Source organism: Pinus tabuliformis, chromosome 3_2 (genome assembly GCF_031772625.1).
Source record: "Pinus tabuliformis cultivar Carrire ecotype Pingquan chromosome 3_2, CPIR1, whole genome shotgun sequence".
Classification (NCBI taxonomy): Eukaryota; Viridiplantae; Streptophyta; class Pinopsida; order Pinales; family Pinaceae; genus Pinus; species Pinus tabuliformis.
In genome coordinates this window covers 1286591257-1286617939 of record NC_142302.1, presented here as the reverse complement: position 1 = coordinate 1286617939, position 26683 = coordinate 1286591257, and positions in this window count along the sequence as shown.

Sequence of the window (26683 nt, the reverse complement as noted above, 5' to 3'; positions counted from 1 at the left end):
TGAGCGCCTCCAGATGGTTCATGTACCCCTATGAAAGAGGAACTTATCCCATCAAGAGAGGAGCTATCCCATCCAAAGAGGGGATTATCCCATTGATGGTGGACCTGATTAACTTCCTCTTGAGCACTATAAATACAGGCATTGGGCCAGAAGGAGGGGAGGTTGAAAGCTAAACATTTCTAAGGGTAGATGCTGCTGGAATTACGACTCCCATTTAGAAGCTTGTGAGGAGAGATTCCCATCCTTTCTTGTTTCATTTGGAAGTGGGTGAGCTTTGTCAAAGTAAAGGAGAACTCTTGATGGACCCTGGGAGGGACTTGCACAACACCAAGGCTCAGGTTGTAATTGTTCCTTTTGTTTCCTATTAATGAAAATGAGTCCATTCTTCTCAATAACTTGTTATTTATGAGTTGTTTCATGTACTCCTTGGTCTATATGTTAAATATGTTTTATTTTATGAGATTATCAAGTGCTATTTAATCGTTTGATTGTTAGTGAATGCAGGTTTTGAAGTGAAGGAGGAGCTCATCCAGATCGGCGAGGCTGGACTACTACAACAGCATTGGACTACAGGTAGGATCTAAACACTTGATTTCTTGTATGGTAAATGCATGTTTAGAGAAGGATTGCTCTTGTTTGTCTTGTTTGTCACTAGAGAGTCTTAGGCTCCTAGGGAGGTTGGTTGTGTCCGCACTATCGACTCTTTCCGCCTGACACCATCCATTACATTAATCAATCCATCCCTTTCTTTACAACTTAGAGCCTCACTCTATTTATACAATCCCATGGTCCACGGACCATGGGTAGGCCGACAATACATTACAAAACTTAGGGCGGACAAGCCTACAACTCAACATACATTTCGCGCTCCGTGCCCACAATTCGCGGAGTCTTACAACATTATTTGACCAAAACTTGGTCTTTAAGCCCCAAAACATGATGTGGGGGGATTCCATGCCCAACAGGGCCCCAACACAAACATCTTGACTCGCCCTCAAGTCACTCTGTCAGCGTGGCAATCTTGGTGCAGAGTCCCTCCAGCTGGTCTCTAACGGCCTAAATGTCTACAACGCACTGCGCTGCTACCTGTTGAACCTGCTGCATTCTTGCTTCTGAACCCTCTGTGTCTGACATGTTGTGCTACATCTGTACATGCATTCCTTGAATCTACGCAAGATTTCCTTCAATATCCACCATGATTGTGAAGGCTTCATCAATCCATGGCTGGACGTGCACTTTAGAATTGCTTCTCTATGGCATGCTGCATCCACCTACTATTTTAAGGCCTTGGCCTGCTACATCCTTGCAAGCCGCTGAGTAAGGACTACCGTCTGTGCCGTCCCTCTAATGCTGTCATATTGTTGCTGGAGTTCGCGTGCCTCGGTCTCCAGCCTCTGAATGTTGGGGTCCTCCTGTAGCGTAGTGAGGACCTCCAGTGCCTGCTCCAACATGGTGGTATAGTCGCGGACTGCACCTCCAATCTCTTCCATCCCTACTGTAATAGCGTCGGTGCGTTGTTCTCTGACCTCTAGGGGAGTGGAAGGCTGCGCCTTCAGCTGCAACTCGACAAGCTGGAGATTTAGCTCCAACTGTACTCTTGTTATTTCCTCGCGTGCGTCACGGACTCCACTTTCCAAACAGTGGATCCACACTTCTATTGGTAGTTCTACTGCAATAGACAACTCTAGGATGCGCTGACAAGCATCGTCGATTGTCTGTACCAACTGTTTTTTCTATGCTACCAACTCATCGCGCTGCAAGATGAATTGTTCTATATTAATCTTCTACTCACTCAACACCTGGATTGCACGGTTCTCTCTAGCGTGGAGCTCTGCTGCTACCCCATCCTGCAGCTGATAAAGTGTGTCATGGGGAAGGGCAACCAAGTTAAGGCCAATGACTTTCATTGTATTAAGCGTCACCCGCTCCATTGTATTTTCTGAGACTAGTGCTCCATCTGGAAATGTTATCGTATTGGCTATTTTGCGCATAGCATATGTTCTACTGCCGACGTGCCTGCTATGACGTGGGTAGAAAAAGTACCCTCCTGTGGGGGCCGCACCTATAGTTCCTGCAGCTGCACCCTTAGGGCCCCCAACACAGTCTGTTGCTCCATCATAACTTCTTGGAGCACTTCCTTGGTGACATCGCGAACTGTTTCGCCGATGTCGTAGAGGTCTTGTTCAGTTAATGTGATCAGGTCAATGGCCAGCTTCAAGGCCTTGACCTTTTTTCATGGACCCAATCTCTCTGTGACCCACGGCCATTTGAGTTGGTTCGAAGTGGTTCCTGGGTCCGCGCCCTCTTCTGCAAGGTCTGTGTCCCCTGCCTCCTTTTCTGCAGACACTTCCTAGCCCTCCTATGCTTGCACTATTGTGGCCTCTACTGCCTGCGCTACTGTTGCTGATTCAGCGGCCTCCTTTTGCTCTGCAGCTTCCTGTGCCGCTTCATGGGCTGCCCTGACCTTGGCTACCACTTTTTCGTTGCACCTTTTCTCAGCCAGTTGGTTGACGTGCAACTTAGCATCCTCCTTCCTTTTCTGCGTTGTTGTCTTCTCCAACTTTGCCAAATCCAGGGCGTTCCACTCAAGAGGCCATGTCTCTAACACTGTAAATATTGTGTCGTTAGTGGCTATCAATGGGAGCTTTGTCCACTGCTTTGCTGGATGCTTTTGGGCCCTGATGTAAATATTTTTCATGTCCACCTTGAAGTTTGCAAAACTCTGCAGACTGTTATGCACTATGGGGGACAGGCGCAGCCTCCTATTAATCCACATCTGGATGTTCACATCCATGAGCACCCAGAAGATCTTTGTATCGTGAATCCACTTCGCGTCCTTGGTAGCCCAAAGCGAAGCATACTTCACGGCCTTTGGTAAGTCATGCTCAATGCTCAGGAACTGAGTGTCCTTTGGTAGTTCTCCCACTACCAACAAGATGGACAAGAGCAACCACGCATAATGGAAGGTCTTACCCTACTCCTAGGCCTCCTTGTATTTGAGCAAAAATTCTTCACAGAGGAACTCGGCCTAGTTGAACTAGACCCCTTCCACACACTGTTTGGCCAACATAACTACTGGCACTGGTACTTCATCGTCGCAGCATTTTCTCATTACTTTACCGGCTAGGAGTTGGGTAGCTACATGCACCCCTTTATCCCTGACACTGCTGATGGTGTAACCCCTCTTTTCCTTCTCAAGATTATATTTTTTCTTCATGTCTTCCACGAGATCCAAATTGCTGCTTTTTCCTGCTATCATCACGGGGTCCTTTCCCTTACAGGGAAGCCGAGAAATTCTATGGATGAGATCCGTTGTGATGGGAATAGGCTCCTCCAGCCATAAGTACCCATCATGCACCAGGCAAAGTAGTTGCCTGATGACGAAAATGGTGATGGGTGCGCGGTGAAAGTGTGGTATCCACAACAGATGAAGCAACCCGACCTTCTCCACACCGCGTAGCCATTTTCGCGATTGTAATGTGATCACCAGCCCCTCCTTATTCTGTTTCATTAGGCTCTCCGTCTCTAAGTGTGGGAACTTCTCACTGTCTGTGAAGTCCCAATCTTCAAATTTCAGGGTACGCACACATCCTAGGAGCAAACCCTCAAAGGTAATTCCATCGGGGAGGAGTGGGGTTTGGAGTGCACTCTTCGTTGTATCCAGATCCTTTGGTACCTTAGCTTTCCCCTTTCATGGAGGGACATATTCGGGCAATTTTGCTACAGAGTGCATCAGTTGGATGTCCGCCTCCGTGTCTTCTTGTTCCTCTACCTCAGCAATCAGAGCCTGTAATTCCTCCTCTTCATCTATCTCAATGGTGACAGTGTTGCCCTTTTCCTCCATTGATAGCTTACCAAACCGCGGATTCCTCGGGGACATGCAGACTATTCCCATTGTCTGCTTATCTTTTTTTGGTCTCGGTGTCAGAGGTGATTTCGAGATTTCTGGTGCAACCCTAGTACCTTCGAGAAAATCATGTACCGTATGGGTTGGTGCAGCCTCACTGACAGTTCCTTCTTCAAAGCCCAAACCTCTCCTGGTAGTCATGATCTTGTCTGTATTGTATGCGGTCTTTTGCGAACTTAGGGGCTCGAGTATCGCTCGGTGCTCAACACTCTGTGCTCTATTCAACCGTTCAAGTCTCAAGTGAACAAGTGTTGTCTCATGGCTAGCCCCTGGAGTTTTATAGCGCCTTTTAAATTCAAATTCGACCTTTCCCCCCAATTTTGGGCCATCAATACTTTCTTGGCAGTAAATTTTCCGCAATCTTTCCCATAAATCCCATCTTAAATGCCCGCCACCCACTCCATTTGGCCTTAAATCAAACATCCTGTCATGAACAGTGATGCCAATGGTCACTTCCCAGCCTACCCACGCAGCAGCGCAACCCCCCCTGCACGGGCGCGAACTTTATGACCAGCTATTCCTGCGCACATCTATCAGTGCGTGCAGCTACCAGGCAGAATCATTTATAGTCTCGCACTCTCTTCCAGCTGCCTGGAGTGCTAATATTGTTCTTCCTACGGCTAGTCAGGTGGTCACACCACCTGTGCGAGGCTCGATCTCACCTTCCAGTATAGTTCGTGGAAAATCCTCAATTGTCCTTGCGACAATCGGTGCGACGCGCTCAGCTGTATGCAGTGCGTTCCCCTGGTTACTGTGTTTGGTGATATGTGGTCCTAGCCACGGCAGCAGTAAACAATTCTTGGTGATAGTCTTCTAATTCATTAGTATGATCATTCGCACCTTGCCTTACCATCCTTAGTTTATCATCGAGACATGCTTGCTTGATCTCGTTTTCCAGCCTCTCTACCTCTATGTCCATCAAAATTATTTTCTTCCTTAGTCGTGCCCAATCCTTTTCGAGTTTGCGAAGTCTAAGGTTCCCTTGCTGAATGGCTTCCTAAAACCTTATGTGTTCTCCCTCACGTAGCTATGTGATTTCTTCATCCTGGGCTTCGCGCACTGTCACACTTGCAGGTGCTATTATGTGTGGATTCATCATTGCATGCCCCTCAGAAATTATGGTCCTTACCATATTCCTCAACCTTAGAATTTTTTTCGCAGTCAGGGTTTTGTACATGGTCCTATAGGCCCATTGAACCACTGATAAGCGCAGGTCCCAGTCAGTTCGTTTCACCTAGTGAACCCTGTTCAACACTTTGCATACCCTATTGAATGATTCTCCATGGATAGTCCTTGGCACGCTTCGCCTTTCCTACTGCTATGTTTTGTTCCGATTCTCTATTCTGGGAGTGGTGTGTGCTTGTGCGGGCTACATGTCATATGTCTGTACCCATCGGGAAAGGTGGGCGCGCAAGTTGTTCTACCCCTGGTAACTGGCTCTCATCCTTAGCTGGGGTTTTCCAAATCGTATGCGCATCATCCTCTTTCATTCACACCAATCCTCAAAACCTCTCTAATGTGTACCCCACCACCTTGCAGGCATCACACGCAGTGCCCATTTCAAAGCATCGAACTGCTACTCTTATGGTACTATGCTTTCAAATTTGTTCAGGAATTCATCCACCGCTGTCAACCCGTCATACGTAGGCAGAACCCTTACCTTTGTTGTCACGCAACACAATGATTTAACCATCATGTTGGAATTAAGCGTTGTTACTTCGTGCAACCGATTTTGCCATCGTTCTACTTCTTCATTCGAATCCGAAGTGCAAGAGCTTTCATGCTCCCATGAAATCCTTCCATCTGCAGTCAGATTCACCCAATCCTGTTCTCGCGTGGCTATATTGTAGATGCAATCGAGATCGTCATCACTATCATCATCATGCACCGGTCCAGTGTATCATGCTCCTTTGGCTGGATCTAGCGGTACTACTATGTGTAGTGACCTTTTCTCAAAAATCATTTTGCACTTCTTCAGATTTATGACTCCATTCATATCGGTGGCCCAGTGTATTCCTAGTAGCACAGGATAGGTATTGCTGTCATCGACAATCTGTATTACTTCAAAATCCGCCTGCGCACTCGCACCTTCAATATCCACTGTCACCCCTTGTAGTCTTCCCATGGGCAAGATCTTTTGTTGGTTCACAATTCTTAACTGAATAGGAGACCATTGTAGCACAGACCTACCCATGCGTTCCCATGTTTGTTTCGGCAGTACATTCACGTCTAATCCGAGATCTAGGATTCCCTGATCCATTTCATACTCGCTGATTTGCATAGTCAACTTCATTTCCCTTCCTCTGTGCAATGAATGCTTTCCAAGTTTCTAGACCATGCGCAATTCTCCTGACCCAGCGCACCTAGTGATAAGTTTCTGTAGTCCTTTTACTACCTTGCTGTCGTGTAGCAGTTTCATGCATGTCTACAGAAAGGTAGTGAGCATTGAAGGATCCATCCCTGGTTTTAGTTGATCCTTACTACCTGAAGTGGAGGCCTCCGTGAAGCTCTTCTTAGCTTCCATGAATGTCTCCTTCACGCGTTCTAAATCAAATTCGAGTTCCTTTGTAGGAGCCTTGAGAACCCATGCACTTTCTTCTAACTTCTTACCTTTGTCATCACCAGTGGTCATACCGCTCCTGAGCACTATGTTTACATTTGGGTCTTCTTCGCGCGGCTCAGACCTCATCATCTGCATATTCTGAGTCGGAGGAGGCTGGAGTACCCCTTTTTCGCTCAGCCTCACTATCAATTTAGGGTAGACTTCTACCTCATGATCAAACTGAGTACAGTACAAACATGATGTCCTTGTCAGGTTTGTACAGTTGCGGGCATAGTGCCCTGGCCCTCCACAATTGTAACAAATTATTTGTTCACGACCCCTTCTTGGTCCCATTCCACCTCGACGTCGTCCACGCCCTTGAAATCCAGTGTGTGCCATTCCTATATTTGGGTCAAGGGATCATGTTTCGATCTGCACCTTGTAGGCAGGAGTCTGATCCATCATTAGTTCGTAACTTTTATAGGTGCGTTCATCATGGCCCACTGACCTGCAGAAATTACAAAACAATTGCTGGGATGTCTACGTATATTTCTGCAATAGATGAAAATTATCTGTAGTGTGTGTTCCTCCTATCTGATAAATCGCACACCATAGTGTAGGTGCCATGCTTGGTCCTACCTGTGCCTCAGGTCTTAATGGAATCGGTCCTCCTCCCACCAAGTAATTCGTGAACACTGAACAGTGGTCCTTGTCATGCCCCTAGCCTTTGCATTTTATGCACCATACCTCCTTGCACGCCTCTAGCCAAGGTGCCCTGTCCTATTTCAAACTCTGCATCTCCAAACACAGATTTTGTAGTTGTGCGTGGATTTTTTGGACTCCCAGACTAGGGTCTTGTATAGGGGTCTCATGCAATCTCATTGCCATCTCCAAAGCTTTGGCCTGGGTGGAAAATTTTTGTTATGACAACACCATCCTTAAATGCGGTGTTAGTGACACTACAAACCAAGCACGGTGTTGTCCATCCGTCAAAGTCATATTGGATTCGCGAATCATACTCTTTAGTCTTTGGTCTAGATCCACGGGGGTCTCGCCCAAGAACATTGTGATCTCCTTAAACCCGATAATTGATTGTGTCTCTAACTTTGGCCTGCTAAATTCCCTGTTCAGTGCAATCTGGATTTCTGCGATTCCTGCATTTGGATGGTCATTAGATTTCTTGATGTACCATGTTAATGTGCGATCTTGCAACGTACTTACCAGCGTAGCCTTCTTGATATTGTCATCCATGACTCCTTGTGCTTCCCATACTGCCCTTACCACGAACTAGAATTGGTCCGGATCTTCATTCCCTACTCCTCTGAATACTGGTAGTTTGATCGCACTCGCCATACTGAATTGTGGTGGTGGCGAAGGTGGGGTGGGTGGGGATGGAGGTGAGGAGGGTGAGATGGGTGGCGGTGTAGGTGGAGGTGGTAAACATGGAATTCCCTTCCTTATCAAACTAACTGCGCTTCTCAGAGAAACCTTCTCGAGCTCTTCCTCGCTTTCCCACGAGGGTGAAATTAAGGGACTGGTTTCTAATTCTTCACTACCTCCACTTATGTAGATCTTCCCACTTTGCGTAGTCCCAAACATTAATTTATTCGCATAACCTAATTTTCACACAATAGCATCTTAATCCAAGTGTTCAAATATTTAATATACTTACCTCATGGTCCCTTGAGGAAGCGTCATTCCGCCTCACTATAGATGATGGTCATATCTACCACGAACTTAGTGATAAATCCTCCTATAATTCGATTGAGCCAATGGTCCACAACTTGCGCGATCTTATCTCTGTAGAAATTTTGAATAATATGACACTTATTCACAGAGATTATCTCGATTATACACTATTGCGGAATACATGCACAATACATAATCTCCTCTACGTTGATCATCAATTTAGTAGCATTAAAAACAATCAAACATCAATCGCATGCACACATTAACCCAGTATGTAACCCGGGGAAAGCATATAGCTGAAAACCCCACACTATCTGTATATTATAATGATTGATAACATTTAACAATACATAGTACAATACTCCTCACAAGTACTCAGTACTATCTCACCTGTGACACACAAAACTAGCTCAGATCTGATCAATCACAGCTCAAATCTCCTCCACTGCTTTACCTGCCTCCACTGCACAATCCTGCAAGAGAATCACGTGAGCACAAGCTACAATTGCCTTGATATTGGCCCACACTGCGCAATCCTCATTGGCATAACTCCATCCATGCATGTGCAAATCTCATGCATAACTGATAGTCACAACTCACCCTTTCACTTACCTCTAACACCTGTCTCTGTTGAACTGTCCATGCACTGAGTTAACTGATGTATTCTTTAGTTTCTTTATGAGTTAATAATTACTGAATTAATTAATAATTTAATTCACACAACTCATCACTAGTGTATTCTTTAGTTAGACTAAAATACAACTAGTTCAACCAAGTCAAACTGAACACAACTCCAACAACTCCACATCCAACTCCACAGAACTCACATGCATGAGTTCTAACTGAAGTCCTCCATGCAATAGCTCAACTAACACATAATAAACCACGTGATTCCTTTTGTCAACTGCATGTGCCACATTCATAGCTCGAACTGAAGTGCTCCAAGAGAATAAAATAATGTTTAGAGTCCAAATATTACTAAGGGCTAATAATATTTGACTGTTTCTATTTTTAGCCTGGCAGTCTAAAAATAGACTCTGATCACTCCGCTGTGAACCAAAAATAGAAGTCCATCTATTTTTCCCAACATGACCAATCATCCATAAACAGCATCCTGCAACTCATAGACCATGATCCATATGTATAAAAATATACATAGTCTAAAAATAAACTTTGCGCCAAAAATAGCCTGCGGGCCCACTTAGTGAAGGTGACTCCTTTCCACTAAGCTCCATCATCTTGTTGCATTTTCAACACTCCCTCTCAACAAGATATGGATTATCTGCAACCCCTATCCTGCAACTCTGGATTGTTCTGCATGCAACACATTTGCCCGGTCCACTTGTTCCAACAACACTTGGAACAAAAACACTCCCAACTGACCACTCTATTGGGCTAGGAACATACTCTGATGCTGAAGCTCTACCTGTTGCTGACAAGTGCTCCCTCTCTGACATCTGCGCTACTACAACATCTCCATGCATCTCGCACCATTGCACACCTCTCTGTGCCACCTAACACTGTGCAAAACACTTGTGCCTCTCGCATTGCTGCAGCCTGCTAGCTATGCGTTGTCCTGGGATTCCCTACACTGTCGCTCTCTCTGCTGCTCCATCTGCATCTGTCTCTATCCAATCAGTCAGCTCCTGCTACTCCACATCGAGGCTCATGTAGCAAAGTCTCATCCAAGAGGTTAGGTACCTCAAGGATCCTGCCCCTCCTCCTTGGGACGATCACTCTATATCGCCCCACCTCCTACCTACAGGTATGGCTGCATGTGATCCCTCAGCCCACCTGGCTCGAAGTTTCCCTCTACTGGAGGTCTCTGCATGAGTAGATGTCTCTACTCAATCTCCTCTCAGCTTCCCTTGTTGTGGCTGCTCCACAACCTCCTAAAGCTGCTGCACCAATCATGGCTCCTCCACAATCGTCTGAGACTTCTTCTGGCTCTGCATGTTGAGAGGTAATATACCCTCCCTCTCAACCACCAAGTCTCCATCAGTTGCCTTGCTACTCAAGGCTTTGCATGCATCTACATGCAACTGATAAAGGTTCCTGACTCGAACCCCTATCTTCTGGGTTTCTCCAGTTATCTTGTTGCGCAAGAAAGCCTTTCCCTCGCTGAAGACAACATCATATCCCTTGTCTTCTAACATCGTCATAGAGATAAGATTCTTATTCAATCCTGGAACATGCATCACTTCCTTCAATCTGAAGGGTTTACCAGACTCCCTCTCAAAGGAAATGGTGTCGATATCGGTCGCACTGTATCTAGCATCATCGTTCATCTCGATGTGCACTCCAAGATCTTTCTCATCTAGATCAGAAAAAAAAAAAAAAAAAAATATCTCGATCTCCTGTCATGTGAGAAGACACACCACTTTCCAAGAACCATACCGATCCCATCACACTTGATACCAAGCATGCGACCAGCGAAAAATCCAGCTCAAACCGCAAGGCTAAGGCCTCTCCCACTGCAAATCCAACAGCTTTCTTATTTTTCTTCTTTTGCGGACAATCTGTGGCATCTCCATTCTTAGCTTTGACGTTTCTGAGTTTATCCTTGAGGCCATTCCACCAGCTCAAAACTCAACTGCTTCTGATCTAAAATTCATGAGAACAAAGTATTTCTTGTATAGAGATCGACTGTATGGGCATTCACCAGATATCTCACCTTCCAAAAGAAGGATGAATCCAAAAGCTACCTGGCCTGATTATAGACTCTACCTGAAGAAATAAAATGTAAACACTTTCTGAATAATAGATCTGATGATCAATCCCGCTTTGATATCCTGTAGAACTTTTTCTACAAATCAACCAGCTCTGATACCATGTAGAAACTTTTTCTACAAATCATCTAGCTTCTATACCATGTAGAAATTTTGAATAATATGACACTTATTCACAAAGATTATCCCGATTATACACTATTGCGGAATACATGCACAATACATAATCTCCTCTACGTTGATCATCAATTTAGCGGCATTAAAAACAATGAAACATCAATCACATGCACACATTAACACAGTATGTAACCCGGGGAAAGCATATAGCTGAAAACCCCACACTCTCTGTATATTATAATGATTGAGAACATGTAACAATACATAGTACAACACTCCTCACAAGTACTCAGTACTATCTCCACCTATTACACACAAAACTAGCTCAGATATGATCAATCACAGCTCAAATCTCCTCCACTGCTTTGCCTGCCTCCACTGCATAATCATGCAAGAGAATCACGTGAGCACAAGCTACAATTGCCTTGATATTGGCCCACACTGTGCAATCCTCATTGGCATAACTCCATCCATGCATGTGCAAATCTCATGCACAACTGATAGTCACAACTCACCCTTTCACTTACCTCTAACACCTGTCTCTGTTGAACTGTCCATGCACTGAGTTAATTGATGTATTCTTTAGTTTCTTTATGAGTTAATAATTAGTGAATTAATTAATAATTTAATTCACACAACTCATCACTAGTGTATTCTTTAGTTAGACTAAAAGACAACTAGTTCAACTAAGTCAAACTGAACACAACTCCATTAACTCAACATCCAACTCCACAGAACTCACATGCATGAGTTCTAACTGAAGTCCTCCATGCAATAGCTCAAATAACACATAAGAAACCACGTGATTCCTTTTTTCAGCTACATGTGCCATATCCGTAGCTCGAACTGAAGTGCTCCAAGAGAATAAGATAATTTTTAGAGTCCAAATATTACTAAGGGCTAATAATATTTGACTGTTTCTATTTTTAGCCTGGCAGTCTAAAAATAGACTCTAATCACTCTGTTGTGAACCAAAAATAGAAGTCCATCTATTTTTCCCAACATGACCAATCATCCATAAACAGCATCCTGCAACTCATAGACCATGATCCATATGTCTAAAAATAGACTTTGCGCCAAAAACAGCCTGCAGGCCCACTTAGTGAAGGCGACTCCTTTCCACTAAGCTCCATCATCTTGTTGCATTTTCAACAATCTCCTAACGCTTCTAGTCTGCGCACTAATTCCGAAGTCCACACAATTGGTTTGTCGAGCCTACGCCTTCCCTGACTGTCTGGTGGCTTCGCGATCCACTCATACAACTCAGAAGGAAAGGATTCAAAGAAAATTTCATGGATTTTCGTATATAAGTAGTTCTCCAAAATTGTTCCTTAGATACTCGCGGATTCATGTTTTCCTGCATCGCAAACTCGTGAGTCTTCTTGTCCAACCACCCTTCAATTTCTTTCTTTGTTGGATTCCAGTGACATGACATCAGACATCCCTTATGCAGATCCCGGTCCCAGCAACGGAACCATTTGTTGGCTTGTATGGGCCTGACCCAGGTTCAAAGATGATTTAGCCAAACAAATCCCGGTACTACTGGCCCTTTTAGCAACAGTCCGTGAAGCACGAATTGAGGTCTCACCCGAAGTAGTATGGGAGGGTGCTAGAACCAGGTTTCTGCACCCTAGAGATGTCTAATGGTTTTTCGATGGTCCGCGGTTTGACCTTGCACGCACGTCGCTACGTGCACCCATCAGTACCACGTAGCCTGTAATGCTTCCTTCACACATCCCAGCTTGAGGCTCGATCCATATTATTACATAAGTTCCTTACCATTAACCCGATATTATCTGATCACTTAACTTATCTGTATGAGCCCAACTATACTTAACAATGTTCAGTATTCATATAAGTGCACGCAATAAACAAAATAGTATAAATGCACAGAAAGTAATACAAAAGCAGATACACAGTATTTGGAATCCAAATTCTCTTTATTGTTCTTCTTCTTAGGTTATAGACTCGACTCTGCCCTGTGCACTCAACTGTAGGGGTTCGCACACTCAGCTGCGGACTCTACTAGGCCTCTTCACACTCAGCTACAGAGCCTCTTCCTACTACTACGACCCAAGATACTTAGACTTATTCTCTATCCGCTACTAGACCAATCCATCCATTACATTAATCAATCCATCCCTTTATTTACAACTTAGGGCCTCGCTCTATTTATACAATCCCATGGCCTGTGTACCATGGGTAGGCCAACATTACATTACAAAACTTAGGGCAGACAACCCTATGACTCAACATACATTTCGCGCTTCACGCCCGCAATTCGTGGAGTCTTACAACATTATTTGACCAAAACTTGGGCTTTGAGCCCCAAAACATGCTGTGGGGGGATTCCAAGCCTAACATCTTGTCAGGTTCTAACTCAATGTCGGAACATGCATCTGACTCGGAAGCCTTACACTAGGCCACTAGCGACTTCTTGGTCCAACACTCATTTGTGTTATGAGTGGGGCTCTTATGGAACTCACACCACTTTCCTGTGTCCTTCTTTGGCTTCGTGGTGTTTTTCTTTTCTTGCACCTTCAATGGGTTGTCTTGAGTCACCTTGCCTTGGCTTTGTCCTTTGTTCTTCAGATTCGTAGATCCAAAGTCTCACTTCTTTTGTTTAAACTTCTGCTCTATTTTTAAAGTGTATCGATACGTCGTGCCGAGCGAGGAGATGTTCAGGAACTCCATCTCGTCTTGGATGTATCTGTGTAGGTAGCCGCGGTATTTGAGTACCAAATGCAACTTAGAATCCTTGATACCCAATTGTGTGCGAAGGGTATGAAAAATGTTTGTGAACTCTAGCACATCTTGGTCCCTTCCCTACTGCAGCGTGGTCCATTTTATGTATTTGTCCTCATAGCTTTTGATAGGGTAGTACTACTCCTTGATAGCATCCCAGAATGAATTCCAAGTGGGTGTAGCTGAAAATAGTGAGCCCGTACTTTCATCCTTCTGCTCGCAGTAGGTTTCCCACTAGTCCTTGATGTGGGAGGCTACTTTGAGAAGAGCGAAAATAATCTTTTCCCGACTGGAAAAATCATGAACAGAAAAATACCCTTCTAGTATATTTAACCATTTATCTATGGCATCTGCATCTATCTGACCCTCGAATATGGGGATTTCAAAATTAACTTGTACCTTAAAGGGTGTGGCTTTTCCAGAGTAGCTGTTGGAAGCCGATGCGTCGCCTCTTAGTAACCGCTGAAGGATCTGGGCAAAGTTTTCCATCATCACGTTCCTTTGTCACTTGAGGGCTTCTTCGAGCAAGATTTTGATAGGATCTCCTGCCCCCTTGTCTTTCTTTTCATCCGCCATGGGGGGCCATCGAGATTTGTGAGGCTAGTCTTGCAAAGGTTCGACCAGTTCAAGACCTAACTCCTTATATCTCGACCTCGTTGGGGACATGCAAAGAAAAAAATAGAGAAAGAGCAGACTGCTCTGATACCACTGATCTGGATTTAAACAAGAACGAAAAATATTACAAAAATAACCATAATTATAGAGATGTAACAGAAATAATACTTCATTTCATTAATGTAAAATACTAAAATATGCTTACAAACAGAAATGGAAATAAACCAGCTAGGGTGATGGTAGCTTATCTCTGAGAAGAGATGTGGCAGCTACATGCCTCTAAACTATGTTACAATGAGGCTCGAAGGCCTTTTTATTTTTGAGAAACAATGGAAAACCCTAAACATCCAAAAACCTAACCCTAGGAGATGAAGCGCCACACTATGGGCCCTGTTTCGGGTAAATTGGTACATCAACTTCTCGGGGTCGTAACTTTGGCATACGATCTCTGTTTTACATGCACAATAGCTCGTTAGAAATATCTATCTGAGGACTACAACTTTGGGAAGAGAAACATTGGTCCATGGCCCCATGTTGCTCCCAGATTTCCAAAAAAACATCGTTTAGGGCCTCAAAACGGCTCCGGAAGTTCAAGACCCAAAAAACTGCTAAAAATAGTAAATTGTGCTACAATTAAGGAAACTGAAAAACTGAAAGAGAAAGTTGTGGGGATCCAAGTGGGATAGGTGGGTGGCCAACAACATCCACCTCGATCAATTGGATCCCAAGAAAAAGTGCAAAATATAAAAATATCTACATCTTTAGCCCCAGAAGTTAAAGATGAATACCTTAAGTTACTTAAAAAATATAAAGATGTTTTTTCTTGGCCTTATGCTGATATTAAAACTTATGATACATCCCTTATTGAACGTAACATCCCACTAAAAGCTGAAGCTAAACCCTATCAGCAAAAACTCAGAAGCACTAATCCAGTTCTTCTACCAACTATTGAGAAAGAGCTTAAGAAAATGTTAGATGCACAGATTATTCTTCCATTGAGATATTCTAATTGGATTGCAAAAATAGTACCTTTCAAAAAAAAGAATGGTGAAATCAAACTCTGTGTTGATTTTAGAAACTTAAATAAAGCATCATTGAAGGAAAACTATCCATTACCTAATATGGATCAGTTACTTCAACAAGTTTCTAGAGCCAACAGACTTTCTATGTTAGATGGTTTTTCTGGTTATAAGCAAATTATGGTGGACAAGGAGGATAGGGAAAAGACTGCCTTCACAACACCCTGGGGTACTTTCATGTATGCAAGGATTCCTTTTGGTTTGACAAATGCAGGGGCTACATTCAAGAGAGCTATGGATATAGCTTTCGTAGTCCAAGTAAACAAATTTCTTGTTATTTATCTTGATAACCTTACAATTTTCTCTAATTCTGATAAAAACATTTAAAGCACTTGACGAAGGTTTTTGAAAGATGCGGGAAATTTGGCATATCATTGAATCCAAAGAAGTCCCTATTTGCTATCTCGGAAGGGAAATTGCTTGGCCATATAATTTCTAAAGATGGAGTAGTTATCGATCCAAACAGAGTATCAGCCATTTAGACATTAACATTACCGAGAAATTAAAAATAAGTTCAGGATTTTCTTGGTAAAATCAACTTTTTAAGAAGGTTCATACCCAATTATGCTGAAATTGTCAAATATATAACTGATATTATTAAGAAGGGTCATGAAGTTAAATGGGTTGTCTCTTCCAAACATGTATTTGATCAAATCAAGAAAGCTATCTCTAAAGCTCCAACCCTAGCCAACCTTGATTATACTAAACCATTCAGTATCTTTTCCTTTGCCTCTAAAACAACCCTTGTTGTTGTTTTACTACAAAAGAATGAAGATTCCCATGACCAACCTATAGCCTTTTTTAGCAAAGTCATGAGAGATGATGAGCTCAAATATGACATAATCAAGAAGCAGGATTACTCCACAGTCCAATCCTTGAAATCTTTTAGGATGTATGTTTTACATTCAACCATTATAGCCTATGTTCCTAACAATGTTATTAAAACTATTCTCACTCAACCAGATACTGATGGGAGGAGAGGTAGATGGATCACCCAAATTTTGGAGTATGATCTAACTATCAAAACCACAAAGTTAGTAAAAGGTCAAGGATTAGCTAAGATTTTAGTTGAATCCAACTGTAAAGTGCTAGGCATCAACTCTATTATAGAAATACCAGGGGAGAATCCATAAGAACCTTCCCAAAGTTTAGATAGGAAGAATCCATAAGAACCTTCTGTCTATGCAGAAGGAGAGAATCCACAAGAAACTTTACCCTCATATCAAATTGCTTCTGTACACATTGATGAGAAATTTCTTTTATCAAATTGGTATCAAGATATTGTAAATTTCTTAATTCATTTTGAGTGTCCTGCATCATTTTCCAAAAGTCAATGTAAGACTCTCAAATTGAAAGTAGTCAAGTACTATATCATAAATGAAAATCTATATTGGAAGGACACACTCAATATCTTGTTATTATGTTTAACAGAATTAGAGACTGAAGGGATCATTTATTAGTTTCATACAGGATTTTGTGGAGGACATTATTCTTGGAGAGCAAAAACATATAAGATATTAAGGGCAGAATTCTATTGGCCAACATTGTTCTTACAAGTAGGATAAAAGGTTAGAAGTTGTGTCCCTTGTCAGATGTTTGATAGTAAGCAAAAACTAGCAGCTCTTCCACTGATCCCAACAATAGTTTCAACACCTTTTCTCCAGTGGGGATTACATTTTATTGGAGAGATTCATCCTACTTCAAGCAATCAGCATAGATGGATCCTCATTGCAACAGATTACTTTACTAAATGGGTGGAAGCAATTCCAATAAGAAATGCTACTAACTCAGTAGTAATCAAATTCATTGAAGAAAATATTTTATCTAGGTTTGGTTTCCCGACCCAAATTGTTACTAACAATGCCACAGCATTTTCCAGTGTCAAAATGATTGAGTTTTTCCAAAAATATCAGATTCTGCTACATCATTCAATTTCATATTATCCTCAAGGTACTGGTCTTGCATAATCATCCAATAAAAGTCAGGTAAAGGTTATCAGAAAAACTTTAGTAGATCATAAAAATAGCTGGGTCACTCATCTCATTTATGCAGTTTGGGAAAACAGGATTACTCCAAAGAGATCTACTGGAAAATCTCCTTTTCAGTTAGTTGATGGGAAAGATGCAATTTTCCCTACCAATTTGGCCTTCCCTATTTTAAAGTTTCTGCAGGATTCAACTGATGAACCTGATGATTTTTCAAGGAGGATAATTCAAATCATTGAACTTACTGAGAACAAAGATGAAGTTCAATACAAATTAAAAAAGTATCAGAATAATATGAAGAGCCTTTTTAACAGAAGAGCTAGGGAAAGGGACATAGGGGAGGGTGATCTAGTTCTAAGATGGGATTCCAGAAGAGAAGACAAATGAAATCATGGCAAGTTTGACAACCTATGGTTTGGACCTCTAGCTATTGCTGAAGTAAAGGGAAACAACACTTTTGTGCTACAAAATCTTGAGGGACTATATTCCACTTATCATGTTAATGGAAGGTTTCTCAAACATTACATTCAGTACTGAGAAGTTGAAGTAGATTTCATTGCTACCATTGTAAAAAGTCTGGTTTATTTTACTTTTAAAACTATTAGTGTGAGTTTTCCATAGCAAGGACTCCATAGCCCGAGGAAAAGGCACATGGGTCTGCAGGTTCTCTTCATTCTACAGGAGAAAGCAGTCCCCAGTTGGAGCCGATGTTGTAACTTTCTTGTTTTTGATAAGTTAGCTATTAGATAAAAAAATCAAAATGTTATACAAAAAAAATGATAAGTTAGGATATGGACAAAAAACAAGATGAAAAATTAAAATGTTAGAAGTGATTATTATTGCAGGTCCATATTGAATAAAATGATAAGGTAGCTGCTTTAAAAAAGGAAGGAAAAATGAAAATGATAGATAAGCAATAAAAGAAAAATATTTGCTTTAGAAAATAAATTAAGGTTGCTAGCTCAAATGCACCTTTGAAAAATGTCCTTTTGATTAATCATGCTTAAGTTCTTTAATTACGATTTAATTTTTGTAATAAAGATTGATGACATTATAAAATAAGTGACAAACGACACTTTTTTCGTATTGGCGGAAATGACAAAACAACACATGAAGCACTGATCACCAACATGCTCTTTTCAACGAATATCCTTCACTTCGTTCGGATCAACGGTGGAGGAAGCCTTTCGTCCCCCCCTTGGTCATTTCCCATTAAAGCGGGGGGGGGGGGTCAAAAAAGAAGTTTTCATGGCTGTTGCTTTTTGCAACATGGTGCCTCCAAAATGTTTTGGACCCCCAAGGCTCGAAACCACAAACCATTGTGACCCCCCCCCCCACCCCCGAAATCCTCTTCCGGTTTTCTTCCATCTGACCGTTGACTTCTCCCACACCTTGTCCATCCGTTATCCTCCATCCAATAATGAACCTCCACGTCATCCATCCGTTTTCACTTACCCATTCACCACCCACCACGTTAATACCGTTGCCCATACGCTCCAAAGTCGTTGTTGTGCCTAATTATCAGTTTAAATAGTCGTTAAACATTAATTCGCATTTCCCCTGCAAATTGAATTCCTATGACTAGATCCAAATAGTTAATTGAGCCCAATTGAACCTATAAATCCTCCATGGCTCCAATCTTTGCCACTTTTCACTTCCATCCATAAACCAAAAGCACCATTTTGTCGATATGTGTATTTTCTCCACTGTTATCAATTTTAGGTTAAAAACATCTTCTAAATTTCCCTTGCAGTAGTGATGGCTCCGAAAGCAAAGATATAGAATACTACCGAAGAAGGGAATCCCTCCGCAGTCTCCCTTGATCTGGATCATATGCCACTTGTAGACTCCCTTTTCAAGATCAATGATTGTGAATGTGAATTTTATTTCTATGAATTACATTAATGGTTAAAACTAAAATATATCGATCAGGAGGATTCCATTCACTTCTGGGAGACTCTTCTGCGATTGTTTTTGTTTCCTAAGACCCATCAATTCACTGATTTAATCTCTTGGTGTCAAGCCAGGTATGACCCTGTGCAAAGAATTGTACTGACTCAGGATGGAAAAATCCTGATTACCATCATTGCTCAGAGCATAAACCAGAAGCTAATGATACCTCTATTTGATTCCCTTAACCATTTCTCACTTGCAACTCTCATGGACCTCTACAATAAACTCACCTTTCCATAGAGAGCTCTTATCTTTGAAATTTTCCTACCAGAATATGCTGAATTACCTAAGAGAAATCCTCCATATTCATCGCCCATGTTCGCTGGAGCTACTAGACACATTATCTCTCTGTTATCATACCTATTAGGTTATGAAAATGACCAAGTTGTTGATGAATCCATCCTTGGATTATTTTCTATCTTTAGAAAAGAATATCAACCTGCCTTCATGTATAATTATAGCCAATTTTTGGCTGATAATATACATGAACAGTTTATGAACTTGACCACACAAGGAGTATTCAAGTATAGTTCAGTTATCATTCATCTAATTTTGTTTCAATACGGATATCTATTGCCTATTAGCTCAACAGACGAGATGAGTAGGGAGTGAATCAATCAGTGATTCATTGGACAAAGCTAGTAAGAGCGAGATCATTAAATTTCACATTCTCCCAGTTCATTGATTCCTTCATACATCTAGTTCTCCAATTACTCAATAGCCAGGTAGAGCCCAGAACTGGAGAAGAAATTAAAGAGACACTGCACCTATCAGAGCAAACCAGGACTGGTGATTGGTACCTATACCAGAATTACACTGAGATTAGGATCTATGGCAGTGAGTTGGCTCCATACAAACTACCTGAGTATGTGCCAATGAGAATATTCTCACTATAATACATCAAGAAAATGATAAATATGGATGAAGTCCATTTTGTCTCAGGCAAGAAGAAATCACAGTTTAAACTCAAAGCCAAAGTAGGGAGCTTCATCGGTAACACTAGGTCTGCAGGTATAGAAGAAGACAAATTGCTAAAGAACATGAACCTCCAGCCAAGCTTCACTTGGTCTTACGATCCTTTTGGGATTATTTCAACTCTTAGAGTGCAGTTGAAGGCAACACCTTACAACCATACTCCCAAGCCAGAATTGGAGAAGTTCATGAACCAGGAGCAATGGTATGAAGGTACTCTCACAGAAGCTGATGAACAGGTTATATCAACTCCTCAGACAAGGACTCTAGCTACATAGAGCACTCATCATAAAAGAGGCAGAGAAGAAACTCAGTCAACTACAAAACTAGGTAAAGAGTACTATATCTTGCAAAAGAAGTTGAAAATTGGGTTGTCAATGTCATCAGGAAGCAAGCCACCAGAGATAATTGATCTTGGAGAATTGGAAGATGTTTCATCAGCAGGGACCACTGATCCCAAGCCTCCCTCTAATTCTTCAACTCCTTCAACTAAACCTATGGATATTATCCAATCAACTGAGACCAGCTTAGCAGGGGATACTAATATCTTCTCAACATTTTTGGAAATCAAGCAAAAGAATGAAAGTCTTAAATCTCAATTTTACAATCATTTTTGGAAACAGACATCCACTTCTCAACATAGGCTTCTCTTTGCCTTCGACAGTGAAAGAGGAAGGATGCAAATGGCATTTTTTGCAGGCTTGGATTCCATTTCCTAAATCCACAGTAGACTACAAGAAGACCATCTTCTCATTTGATGTAAACCAGATACATCCCATTGATCAAATGGATTTGCATAGGCAATCAGGTGAGATGCTATTTTCAACAATGACCATCACTGCCATGACTCTTTCCAAGCTTAGAACTACTTTGTCCAATGTACAATCACAACTTAAGATTGAAAAGTTGTCATCCTTGTCTAAGGATAACAAATTAAAATCTTTAGAAGATATCATTATCAAGATTGGATATGATCCCCAGGACAGTAAAGCAATTGAAGAAATACTACAAAAGAAGAATTTTGAGATTATAGCCTTGAAGAAACAGTTGAAGCTGCCTTCAACTGAGGATCCACAAACTAAAGAAATGGAAGAAAATGAACAATAGAGGGAGGAGATGTTAAAGTTCATTATTAAGCAAAACATACAGATCAAGAAAATGGAGGAGCATATAAAACAACTACTCAAGGAAAAAGAGATAGCACAGCTTGTTGTGACCTCAGTGACAACAATTACAATGACAAGTGCAGATTTAAGTTCATCTCCTATTGACATTGCCTCATCTTCAGCATCAGGTGAAACAACAAGGTTATCACAAGAGCTACAAGCATAGAAACAACAAAATGATAAATTATTCCAAAAGGTCCAAGCCCTGGAGTCACAAAAGGTGAAAAATGGTACCTTGTATGTAGAAGAAATGTAGAAGTCACATAGGTTAGAGCTCAAGGTTAAACAGTTAGAAAGCAAGACTCTAATGGCAGACACTTTGGCCCAATCCAAAGAATATATCTGGTTAGATATTAGCCACTCTATCACACAAGTATGGCCATCCATACAAATCATTTTTGAGCAGCAAGAACTAATTGTTAAAGGTAGAGTAGAGATAGAGACCCAGAAGGCAGCATTGGGCACAAAATCCAAAGAATCATGAGGAATGATCAGGGTACTGAATTCGAAGACTAGGTAGTGTTACAAGAGATGAACATTCCAGATAGGACAGCTACTATTTTGGAAATTAAGAAATTCCTAGTGAAGAAGAATCTCTTAACTCAGGTAACAACAAAGTGTGATTCTTTGAACACTATAGTCAGGAGGTTTCACTCTAAATTTAGTATATTACATAAGAAAGGTTTACCAGAGATAGTATCATCAAATGATCAACTAGTAGAATTGGAGGATTAGTGTGAAAGGCTTTATACCATTGCAATAGACAACAATCAATTTGCAGGGATAAAAAGGAAAATTATTGGCAAGGAGTTTATGGAAGCTTTAAGCTTAGACCTCTCCATTAAATATGAAATTGGTCATCTTTTTCTCACCAAACCCAATTTTGAGAGATATACCGAAGTTGATGAGATACTTAGAAGGATGGTAAATCTCGAGATACCTAGTGAGAAAAGGTGGGATCAATTGTGTGAAACAATTGATTAACTTTTCATTCCAACAAGAAGACATCAACATCAGATTTTGAAGGAACAGTCATCAACAACTTCCTATCTAATAGGGACACATCATGCAACAGTTTTTCTTTTCCTATCTTCTTTCAAGCTATCTTGTAATCAGTTTAGGATATTTTTTTTAGAACTTGTATAAATAACTCTCTTCTATGAGTTATTAAAGGTGGTACCTTTCATGAGAAATTTTGTAAAAGAATTGATCGACAAGATGTTTCTAGATAACTGATAATAAAGTAAAGGATTCTGAATTTGGTCTCATGCAGTTTCGTTTTCTTGGGTAATTTTTTCATGTGTTTCATTCATTATGTTTATTCTGCATATGTTTAGGTTTTACAGAGATATCAAGTGAGAATAAATGTGTTACAGTTATTCTTAAAATTCCTTTATGAAGTTATTATCATAAAGAGACTGAGATATTGGACTGTCTGTCTAAAAGGCTCCCTCTAAATCATAAAATTGTCAGCATCTTATATAATCTTAAGCATATTTTGTTTAACTTTTGAACATTGTACAAAGGTTTTCTTACTTATGATAATTTATCATTTTGTCTGAAATCTAAAGTAATCATACCTCCTTATTATTCTCTGTAAACACCTTATAAATTCAAATCACTGTGTGAAGTCAAATAGAAGCCCTTCGATTATCTATTAGTTCAATCTAAAAGAGTTAATACATCATTCTTACAGTTTGTTCTATGTATTGGTCCTCCATAAAAACCAAAACCAAAACCCCTAAAACAAATATCTTAAATGCTATGGCATGATCAATTGACCATTATCATCATCGATCATGTGATAATTCATCTCAGAGCAAGAAGCAAAGAAAATTAATTTGGTTATAGGGAGTGCACTACTAAAGATCATTAAAAATGAATGGACCTCTCACGATGTTAATCTACAGATGATTTTGGCTATAAGAAGATGGTTATGGAGGGCATATGAATTGTGGATTGTTGCACATCCTCATTGTGCCGAAGAAATGGCTTCTCCATCTGGAAATGGCATCAGAGACTCTTCTAAGAATTCTCTCGATGCGTTCAGGCATGATGTGGAGGAAATGATTTCGCAGATTGGAGGGAAAATTATATCTAATGCCCGCTCTCACATTACCCTCATTTTGAGTCAGCTGGAAGGCCTGAGGAAGGATGTGGAGAATATTCAGGTGGCAATGAAGGTCATCATGTCGAAGATAATGAATCTCAACCAAAACATGGAGAATTTGGAAGAGAAGGTGGATATTATGGTTGTGTCAATTTTGAAGGAAGTGTTTGGCATCGAGGAGGAAGCTGACAAAGAACCAATGCGCGTTGAGTAGGGAGTCCCCCCTCCATAGTTCATAATACAATTGAATATCCAACAAGAGGATGAGAAACATGAACCTGAGGATGCAGACCAGCGGGGGGAAGAAGAAGCGGATGATATTGAAGAAATTGGACAATATGAGTCAGAATAAACTTACTAGTTAGAATATAAAAATAGTGTTTTTATGTTATGAAAATATGTAAATATTAATGGGGTTTTTGGTGAATGTATAAGGAAAATGATGTAGAAAATCTAGAGAAGAAAACTTTGAAATATCACTATCTCTGGTCAGAGCATTTTTGGAGGGATGTGGAACTGTTGTTACTTCTGAATGTAATGGTTTTGGCCAGAATCCAGATTGTTTAATAGAAATATAACCATTCCTTTAAAGAAAAAAAAGAGAGAATACTTTGAATGTAAATATTTTAAGAGAGAGGATATTTTGTAAAGCACTCTATATATACCTTATTTTTTAATATGAAAGGGTTGATACCTAGAGAAATCTTTTGTAATATTGATGCAATACTTTCAACATGGATCAAAGGCTTTTGGTTTTTGTTCATGACAACAATTGTGTACTTCTGAGTTCTTCTTGTAATTTCATAGTTTGTTTCTGCGTATATTTGATAATAGTATAGGACATTAGGAAGGGATAGATTGAGTATCAATCTCTATGATGTCCCTCTACAAATTTATGTTCACTACTGAGTTAGAAATTGAACAATATATTTAATTTACTGCCCATAAATATTTAGATTGTTGCTTCTATGTTGTACTTGGATATATTTTTGTTGACTATAGAGGTTCATCTATATGTATATGCTATTATTAGATGATTAAATGTTCAGGGAGAATGTTTAGCCTTCTAAATTCCTCTCAATTCCTCTTTCAATTCATCTCAATTCCTCACATTGATGCTTTGGCTCAATTCTTTAGCTGAGGACTATCTACAAAGATACAACATGGGGGATCAAGAAAACAAATTGAGAAGCACAAACATATGTAACAACGGATTGAGAAGAAAATGTTGTAATAGCGGATGTTGTAACAACAAATGCCATTACAGCATGTCAATGTTAAATCTGCTAAAAATGTTGTAACCGTTGATGTTGTAACACTCATTACTATTGAAAATGTTGAAACTTATGTAAAATTTGATGCTATAACAACTTCTATTATTTAAATTACTGAAACAGTGACCATTACAGCAGATGTTGTGACAGAAGATGTTGTAAAAATCGAGTGGGTAGAAAGCCATTTCATCTTTCTTGTTAAATCTTGAAAGTGGGAAGCCAAAGAGGTGTTTCTGCCACTCAACATTACACCGACACTTGGGGGATCAAGAAAACAAATTGAGAAGCACAAACATAGATAACAACATATGTTGTAGCAATAGATGCCATAACAGATGTTGTAACAACAGAGGTTGTAACAGTAAACCATTTCATCTTGCTTGTCAAAGCTTGAAAGTGGGCAACCAAAGAGGTGTTTCTTAGTAACTTTGCATTTGTGTTAAATTCTTCTTCTAAGACCTATGTAATAAAATTGGTTTATTTCATTAATAGATTTATCAATGTTGTATGAATAGTTGAGATACTTGTGACTTTTATCTAAGAAACCTTAACGAAGCACTCTGCAATCTCTACATCTTATTTTCTTTCATTCCATGCTCTCTGTTGTAGATCTAATGCATAAAATTTTGTTTTTTCCTATGCTTTAAACCTCGAATTTCTTTATGTTCTTCTCTCCATACTACAACTTCAATTTTAAAGGCTATAATCACATATAAGTAGTCCAATTGAATTTATTCATTAATTTCTCCAAAAACTAGTTCACGTTGCATCTATAGGTCTATTGCCACCTACCCCACTTGTCTGGTTGTTTTAGGATTAATAAGGGTCTGATAGAGCTGGAATAGTGAGCAGACTTGTGTTGTAGTCTAGAATGTAGGAATAATTTTGTTTTGAAAAATCACCAAGTTGTGTGCTAACCATACTCCCCATAGGACTAGAAAAGGAAGTGTCCTATAGAGTTTTAGGTCCTTTCTTTCAAACCAGGCCTTCAAAGTTCAAACAGGCTCCAACACAGGCCTACATCATAAATGTTCCTATTCTAATAGCCATGTCCCTACATATCTTCTTAATTCATTCAATATATATATATCACTAGAAAATAAATGTTTTAGACCTCAATACACCCTTCATCCTACCATATGGAAAATAATTGCTAATGCAAGTGCTAAGACTCAAGATCATCCCTAGTGCTAGCATTCATCTTCATTTCTTCTCTAGGGTTTACATCACAAACTCTAGGTATTCCTCTATTACATCAAATAAGCACTAAGAACTCTTCATGACAATTATATAGATGGAATAATGAGTATAGTGTATACAAAGACATTCTCTTCCCTCTATACAAAGTAGGTGAGGGAGGACAACATTGGTAAAGTGGACTAATTACACAAACAATTTAATTTAATGCATAAGATAAGGTCTCCAAGTGAATTTCTCTCTCTCCAAGGTATACACGTCAAGAGGCCAATACTTAGGTGGTGCACTCTCTAAGCATGGGTTGTAAGCGTCAATTGCTCTTCATCACAAGGCTTTTTTATTTCCAAGACAATCATCCCATCCTCCTCAACACATGTATCTTGGGTCCATAATCAATCCCATGTAATGTGCTCTCAACCCAAGCATCTATAATCAATCCCATGTAATTTGTTTTGTTGTTTATGGATCATGTATTACGTGGTACTGTTTCATCCCTCCTTTGGCCTAAAGTTTTTGGAAAATGCCTTGATAAATCCATGATTGGATATTGATGTCAAAGGACTTGATAATAGTGAAAGGTTGGTGATTTATAAGGGTTCTATG